Source organism: Strix aluco, chromosome 3, assembly GCF_031877795.1.
Source record: "Strix aluco isolate bStrAlu1 chromosome 3, bStrAlu1.hap1, whole genome shotgun sequence".
NCBI lineage: Eukaryota > Metazoa > Chordata > Aves > Strigiformes > Strigidae > Strix > Strix aluco.
In genome coordinates, this window is record NC_133933.1 from 128,800,260 (window position 1) to 128,809,054 (window position 8,795).

An 8,795-nucleotide genomic window follows, 5' to 3' on the forward strand; every position below is an offset into this window, starting at 1 on the left:
AAAACATCAAGCCGGGAAGATGTGCCTCCCTGCACCTCAGCTCAACCCCAACAGCCCCTCCTCCAGGATGGATCTGCTACCCTTCTGAACATCTCCAGAGGTGCATCAGGGGATGAGCCACCTGAAAAGGTTTGGGATAGGTTTCCATTTTTAACAAGCAACACTGCAAGGGTGCTTGCCCCTGCAAGGGCACATACGCATGCCTGCTCCAGCACTGCCACAGGCCCAAAACATCACACACAAGGCTTGATGGCTCTGCTACATTCAGCAGGTTTCTAAGTCAATGTGGATCTGCAGGGTCCTAACATACAACCTTCTTTATTTCCCTTCCCTACCAAACATGCATCCACACACCCCCTTTTGCTGAGCACTGCCAGTCCAAGTAACTTGTATTTAAAATTAAAAAAAAAAAAATCAAAAAGAACCAAGGTAACATAGCCTTGAAAGCACACTGTGTCCACGTGTCTTTTATTATTTATTTAATACAAAAAGGAGCTATAAATAACCATAATGTAGAGGGTAAAGGTTTGTGACCTACAGGAAACAACACATCAGTTATCCCATAGCCGCTTAGCCCACAACACACACATTATCTCACACATCTTCATGCAAGGTATCTTCTGAATCTTCCCATCCACACCATAGTGCAGCAACTGATGAAAAACAGCCAAATAACTTGGAAATGGCTTTGCTGACAGGGCCTGACCTGTTCTCTGAAACAGTCTGTGGCAGAGTAGGTACCTCTGTGGGACTGCAAACATGGTGACCCACGCTGGGGTACGGTCCCCTGAAGGACTCACCAAAGGGACTGGGAGAACTGAACACAATGTGTGGTGACAATAAGGAGACTGGAGACGAGGAAGGGGGAGGAGAGGTGTTGGGCTGAAGCTGAGCCTGCAGGAAGGGGAGGTTTTCCCCTAAGGGTCTACTAAGTTTTCCTTTGTTTCTCAATGCCCAAGTCAGTAATTAAAAATTTGTTAGGGAGGGGTTATTTTTTGATAATAACTTAAATTAACTGAATTTCCCTTAGCTGAGACTCTTTTGTGTGCCATGGCATGGGTTTGAACACATCCTCCCACAAAGCCATTTCCAGCCCAGTACTACCTCAGGGTATGGCATGACATGTCCCAGCACATCCCTGCATTGCACGTGCCCATGCTTGGACCAACACAAGTTGTTCCTCCTGCATTTCACCAGTTAATAAACCCAGAGCTTCCACCACTGCCATAAATAAAAACTAATAAAAAATAACAACCACTATTAAAAGGAAATGTCTTTTTGAATACTCAGAGTTCATAATTTTCGTTTATGATGATCTGGAACAAAATATCTTGCTTCACTAAGGATCAAACATCCAGTTTCTTTCTATGTTAAATTATCTTATAAAAAGAAAGAAAAATAGATTGGCTTGCTTTGCTTTGCTTTCCAGTGAATTTGTGAGTCATTTTGGACCCCCAAGAAAAGTTTTGGGAAGTAAGAAATAATATTGAAAATTGAAGTGAGTGGGGTTTGACTTTCTCTGACACAGAGTAAGCATGGCAGGACAATATCTCACTCCTTTCTCTGCTGAGCTCTGTAAGACAAGAGCATCCATCATACTTAGTCCTGACACAGCTGAAATGAAGGGGACTGTAGACAGCAGCACTTTCACATATATGCCACACACATGATTTGACTGTCACCACGTCTCATTTCACTTCATCACTGCTAATGGGATTTTTTTCTACTGATATAAGTGAAAAGACATACTCTTCCATCGTATTTTATTAGCCAAACAATAATGAGATAACAAGGAGCAACAATGAGTAAATTCAAGAAAGAAATAGTTCTTAGAAATTACCAAGTTCCTTTGTCTTCAGAAAGTACAGAAGTGACCCAATTTTTGTTTACTGCAGACACTTTAAAGTCCAAACCACTTTAGGAACAGCCTTCAGCAATTCTGCATTAGGCAAACTCCCTGTTCAGAATAAATGAAAACATGGCGCAAATCCACCTTAAGAATATTTTGCAAAATATTTATGGATATAAAATAAAATGCAATTTTATTGGGCATTAATTGTCACAACTGTCAGTTTTCAGGAATTATTGCAGTCATCCCCAAAGGCCAATTTTCAGAGGAAATAAATATGTATGCCTATATATTTACATTGAAAAATTCAAAATGGAAGACATAGAATCATAAAATACCAGGTTGCAAGGGATCTCAAGGATCATTTGGTCCAACCTTCTGTAAGCTTGATGTAATCTCAGTCTTTCAAAACCAGATACTTATCACCTAAAAGCTTTTGAGCATCATTGTCAAGGAGTCAAGCACTGCTGGTGCTTGCTTTCCAGGAGGAAGAATATCACCATTCTCCCCTTCTCCTCATAATTCTCTCAGTTAGGACCAAGGAAGGACCAAGACCCACCTCTTGACCAATTACCATTTATCTGCTCTTCCACCAGCCATGTCCAACTTCTGCCAGGGCATGAGACCATTTAATCCAGCGTAAAACATCCTTTCTCTCCCCTGAGGGAACAAAGGTCGTCTGTGCACATGCAGAAAGCCTCTGCCAATCCCTCCTTTAGTAAAATAATGAAAGAAAATAAGAGAGACAAGCAATCACCCCACCATCTGACTAATATTTCACTTTGCCTGATGCAACTTTATATGGTAAAACCCCGCTTGAATCCTTCGCAAACAAACTTCAGACTGGGATGATGAGACATTTGGGTACTTTGCCTGCTTGTCTCCTTCCGCTTGTCTCATATAAGTTTCTTATCAGTCATCAGCACTTGTGCACCAGAGAAGTCTTCTGATATCTGGCATCTCCTGCTCTGCTGCTGTAAGAGCTAAATCCCATCTCCTGAGCCAGCCCAGAGGGGCTGCTTGAGCATCAGGGCAGGCAGCAGAGGTGAAAGCAGTGGGGATGTGTCTCTGTAGGGATGCGCCAAAGGTTTTTTACAGGCTTTGCAAGCTGGTGGGAATTGCCAAAGACTCTTTACAGGCTTGCAAGCAAGAGGACTTCTCTCCTTGGATGGAAGTGTAGGCACATTTCATTTTAATATTTCCATCTTCACAGTCACAAAAACAAAAAAAGAGATTAAAAAAAAAAGGAGAGTAAATTCAGCTACTATTTTGGAAGAGATTTAGCAAATCCTTAACTGATTACTTCAGGAAAATCAAAGTTTTCTTATAGCTGTGCATGCAAATCCTGTATATTTATACAACCTTCCTACTGCCCAGCACAGTGTGGCTTATACAGGTAATGTGAAGAGCAATCAGAAAATCAACTTCTAAACATCCATAACTTTTATTTTCTCTTCTCCAAAAGCTCATTGCTCCTACCCCATTTGGCTTGTTTCCTCTAATCATAGAATCACAGAAACATAGAATCACAGAATGGTTTGGGTTGGAAGGAACCTTTAAAGATCATCTAGTTCCAACCCCCTGCCACAGGCAGGGACACCTTCCACTAGCCCAGGTTGCCCAAAGCCCCGTCCAACCTGGCCTTGAACCCTTCCAGGGAGGGGGCAGCCACAGCTTCTCTGGGCAACCTGTGCCAGGGCCTCACCACCCTCACAGGGAAGAATTTCTTCCTTATATTTAATCTAAATTTACCCTCTTTCAGTTTAAAACCATTACCCCTCGTCCTGTCACTGCACTCCCTGATCAAGAGTCCCTCCCCCCTTTCCTGTAGCCCCTTTAAGTCCTGGGAGGCCGCTCTAAGGTCTCCCTGGAGCCTTCTCTTCTCCAGCTGAACCCCCCCAACTCTCTCAGCCTGTCCTCACAGGGAAGGTGCTCCAGCCCCCTGATCGTTTTTGTGGCTTCCTCTGGTCCCGCTCGAGCAGGTCCCTCTTTTTCTTATACTGGGGGCCCCAGAGCTGAACACAGTACTCCAGATGGGTTATCACGAGAGCAGAGTAGAGAGGGACAATCCCCTCCCTCGACCTGCTGGTCACACTTCTCTTGATACAGCCCAGGACACAGGTGGCTTTCTGGGCTGTGAGCACACATTGTCAGGTCATGTTGAGCTTCTCATCAACAAACCCCAAAGTCCTTCTCCTCAGGGCTGCTCTCAATCCACTCATTGCCCAGCCTGTATTTGTGCTCAGGATTTCCCTGACCCATGTGCAGGACCTTGTAATTGGCCTTTTAGAACTTCATGAGGTTCACACAGGCCCACCTCTCCAGCCTGTCCAGGTCCCTCTGGATGGCACATCCCTTCCCTCCAGAGTGTCAAACACACCACACAGCTTGGTGTCATCAGCAAACTTTTTGAGGGTACACTCGATCCCACTGTCCATGTCACCAACAAAGATCTTAAACAGCGCCGGTCCCAACACCCACCCCTGAGGAATGGCACTCATCACTGCTCTCCACTTGGACATCAAGCTGTTGACCGCAACTCTTTGAGTGTGACCATCCAGCCAATTCCTTATCCACCAAGTAGTCCATCTGTCAAATCCATGTATCTCCAATTTAAAAACAAGGATGTTGTGCAGGACAGTGTCAAATGCTTTGCACAAGTCGAGGCAGATGACGTCAGTTGCTCTTCCCTTATCTACCAATGCTGTAACCCCATTGTAGAAGGTCACAAAATTCATCAGGTGTGATTTGCCCTCAGTGAAGCCATGTTGGCTGTTACCAGTCACCTTATATCCCACGTGCCTTAACATGGTTTCCAGGAGGATCTACTCCATGATCTTTCCAGGCACAGAGGTGAGACTGGCTAGCCTCTAGTTCCCCAGGTCTTCCTTTTTTTCCTTTTTTAAAAACAGGGGTGATGTTTCCCCTTTTCCAGTCAGTGGGAACTTCACTGGACTGCCACAACTTCTTAAATGTGATGGATAATGGCTTAGCCACTTCATCTGCCAGTTCCCTCAGGACCTGCAGATGCATCTCATCAGGTCCCATGGACTTGTGCTTCTTCAGGTTCCTTAAATGGTCTCAGACTTGATCTTCTCCTACAGTGGGTGGCTCTTCATTCTCCCAGTCCCTGCCTTTGTCTTCTGCAACTTGGGTGGTGTGGCTGGAGCACTTGCCAGTGGAGACTGAGACAAAAAAGTAATTGAGTACTTCAGTGTTCTCCATGTCAAGGGTAATCAGGTCTCCTGTTTCCTTCCAGAGAGGACCCACATTTTCCCTAGTCTGCCTTTTATCATCAACGTACCTATAGAAGCTTTTCTTGCTGCCCTTGATGTCCCTGGACAGATTTAGCTCTATCAGGGCTTTGGCCTTCCTAACCTGATCCCTGTCTGCTTGGACAACTTCTCTGCATTTCTTCAAGGCTATCTGTTCTTACTTCTAGCCTCTGTAGGCTTCCCTTTCATGTTTGAGTTTATCCAGGAGTTCCTTGTTCATCCGTGCAGGCTTCCTGGCATTTTTACCTGATTTCCTCTTTCTTAGGATGCATCACTCCTGAGCTTGGAGGAGGTGATCCTTGAATATTAACCAGTTTTCTTGGGCTCCTCTTCCCTCCAGGGCTTTTTCCCATGGTACTCTACCAAGCAGATCCCTGAAGAGGCCAAATAATGCAACAGCTTCCTGTATTCCTGTATGTAATTTATGTCAAGGTTTGGTGTACCTAGAGAAACTTAATTTCAAATATTGCTACTTTTAAAAGGGTGCAGATCTTCTGAAGTAAAGGTTGGACACAAAGATGATAGTTTCTGGACTGTTATCATGATAATCATGTGGTCACAGGTATGTGAATAACCTCTTTAGTCCATAGATGATAATTTCACAGTTTTTCTGACTTGTGGAGTAGTTACAGATGAATAAAACTGATGTTGTAATTTTGTGTCATGTAACTGTGTCCAAATAAACACACAACCAGCCTGCACAACCAAACCTGCTATTGCAGCTTACAAATGGAAAGTAAAAGTACATGAGACACCACCTACAGTGCTATGCTTCAGCTCTGGGGCCTCCAATATAAGAAGGACACGGACCTGCTCAAGCAGGTCTAGGGGAGGCCACAAAAACGATCAGGGAGCTGGAGCACCTCCCTTATGAGGACAGGCTGAGAAAGTTGGGGTCATTCAGCCTGGAGAAGAGAAGGCTCCAGGGAGACCTTAGAGCGGACTCCCAGGACTTAAAGGGGCTACAGGAAAGATGGGAGAGAACTCTTTATCAGGAGTGTAGTGATAGGACAAGGGGTAACAGTTTTAAACTGAAAGAGGGTAAATTTAGATTAAATATAAGGAAGAAATTCTTCCCTGTGAGGGTGGGGAGGCCCTGGCACAGGTTGCCCAGAGAAGCTGTGGCTGCCCCCTCCCTGGAAGGGTTCAAGGCCAGGTTGGACGGGTCTTTGAGCAACCTGGGCTAGTGGAAGGTGTCCCTGCCCATGGCAGGGGGGTTGGAACTGGATGATCTTTCAGGTCCCTTCCAACCCAAACCATTCTGTGATTCTATGAAAAATAATACACAGATTCATCTTATGATGTTCATGAAACTGAAAAGTGTGTTTAGATTCTAGTTTGGTATTAGTCATTCAGACTTCATATATATTGGTTTCTTTAGTACAATTTGTGGTTCTTATTATTTATTTCTCTCCATTGACTAAATCCAAAATTCTCACTAGGTTGATGGCAGATGTATTTTATTAAATATTGAATCCAATTTCTCTTAAAGTCTTAAGTATTTTTAACCAGAAGAATTCAATCCATTTTAAAAAGGACAGCAGTTTAAAACTGAAAATGATGCAAGTAATTGTCTTGAAAATTGGTTTCAAACCAGACTGCTTTTATTGATTTTGGATGGAGAACAGAATCCTGTATGAATGTCTAGAATCAGGGCACACGAGGGAAAAAATTATTAGAAACACTGGAGCGAAAATGCGAAGAAATGCCTTTATATTTTGGGTACTACTATCCTTAGTCTGGAATCAAAAAGGAGCAGGTACTACACCGTCAGTTCATGGTGCCCTGTGAGAGGTCCTCATGCACCGTCCTGCCCAAACATTTCCACCATTGCCTATAATCTATCACCACTTCCCAAAGCTTCTGTGGTGAAGAAAACAGACATTTCTTAATTCCCAGAGAAGCAACAGGGAAGCGAAGACCAAAATATGGTTATTGCAATCCCTCCGTGATCCGTGTGAGACTTCTGTCTGTACACTGCTTCATAACTTCTTCTACCAAATTAGACTGGGCCATTAGCAACAAGGAGGGTTTATAAACAATATTCTTGAGAACTGTGGCCACACAGCTCCTTGGCTGGGAGACTTATGAGCTGCAGCTACAAATAAAACCCCACTCTGGCAGAGCTACTTGAATTATGTTTTGCGAAGAAATTATCTGATGAAAGAAGTTATCTGATCAAGTTTTTTGCAAGCAAATAATTTACAGCCTAATCTGCTCTTTGTGACTATCTGCTGTGGATATGGCTTGGATGAACTGCTGTCAGTTAAGGTTTTGTCCATATCTTCTCATGTTGGCATGGTATAGATACTGTTTGCTTAAAGTCCACTGCTCCCTTACTGGATGTGTGAGTGTTTGGCCACAGAAATATTACAAGAATCACAAGTTTCAAAGACCTGACTCTTTCACATGCTGTGTGCTACTGTCACTATGGGACTCTGTGATGTGTACATGTCCTGCAGTGGGTGGGAGCATGAGACACAGATGCTCAGGGAATGGTGTCCTTTAAGGGACTGAAAGGTTGATCATATAATCTCATGCTCCCTGAGTCAGAGAGTAAAATGCAGTACTTTTATTTTCACAAAACCATCCTCTCTCTCACCCAGGATGCAGTGACCTGACCATTGGTTGTATCCTGGGAACCGCAGACTCTTCATTCCCGCAAACCTTTGCTTCTTTCTCCTGGTCTGGGACAATGAATGTTCTTGTGGTCCCATCTACTTTGAGCTCAAGAGAGACTGAGGAAAGAAAAGCCCCTGACCTGTATGATTTGCTGAGCTTTGATACTGGCCCTTCTCATCCCTGTATCCATTTGGGGGCTCACTAATTGGCTGTCATCTGTTGCTTACTCTTTGCAGTGGAAAATTCAGAGAGCGGGGCCTGCAAACAAGCACTGGAGAATGGATGATGGCCTCCAGCACTGATGGAGAGGCCATTATAGAAGGAATAAATGATCATGCAGGTTTTCACATTGGTTGAAATACAGGCAGGACCACAATTCCTTTTTCTAGCCCTAGTTGGGTTCAGCACAGTCAGTTCACCCAGAATAAAGAGCTGTTAAAAGCAGCAGCGATGGTCCATTCCAACAGAGAAATTACTCAAGAGCTCTGCCTGGCATACACCTATTCGCTTTGCCCTTGTAGCCGTGGCATCAGCACAGAAAGGACCAGAATCACAGAATCACAGAATCACAGAATCATCTAGGTTGGAAAAGACCTTGAAGATCCTCCAGTCCAACCATGAACCTCACACTGACCGTTCCCAACTCCACCAGATCCCTCAGTGCTGTGTCAACCCGACTCTTCAACCCCTCCAGGGATGGGGACTCCACCACTGCCCTGGGCAGCCCATTCCAACGCCCAACAACCCCTTCTGCAAAGAAATACTTCCTAAGAGCCAGTCTGACCCTGCCCTGGCGCAGCTTGAGGCCGTTCCCTCTTGGCCTGACACTTGTTACTTGGTTCAAGAGACTCATTCCCCCTCTCTGCACCCTCCTTTCAGGGAGTTGTAGAGGGCGATGAGGTCTCCCCTCAGCCTCCTCTTCTCCAGACTAAACCCCCCCAGTTCCCTCAGCCGCTCCCCATCAGACCTGTGCTCCAGACCCTGCACCAGCTCCGTTGCCCTTCTCTGGACATGGTCGAGTCATTCAATGTCCTTTTTGTAATGAGGGG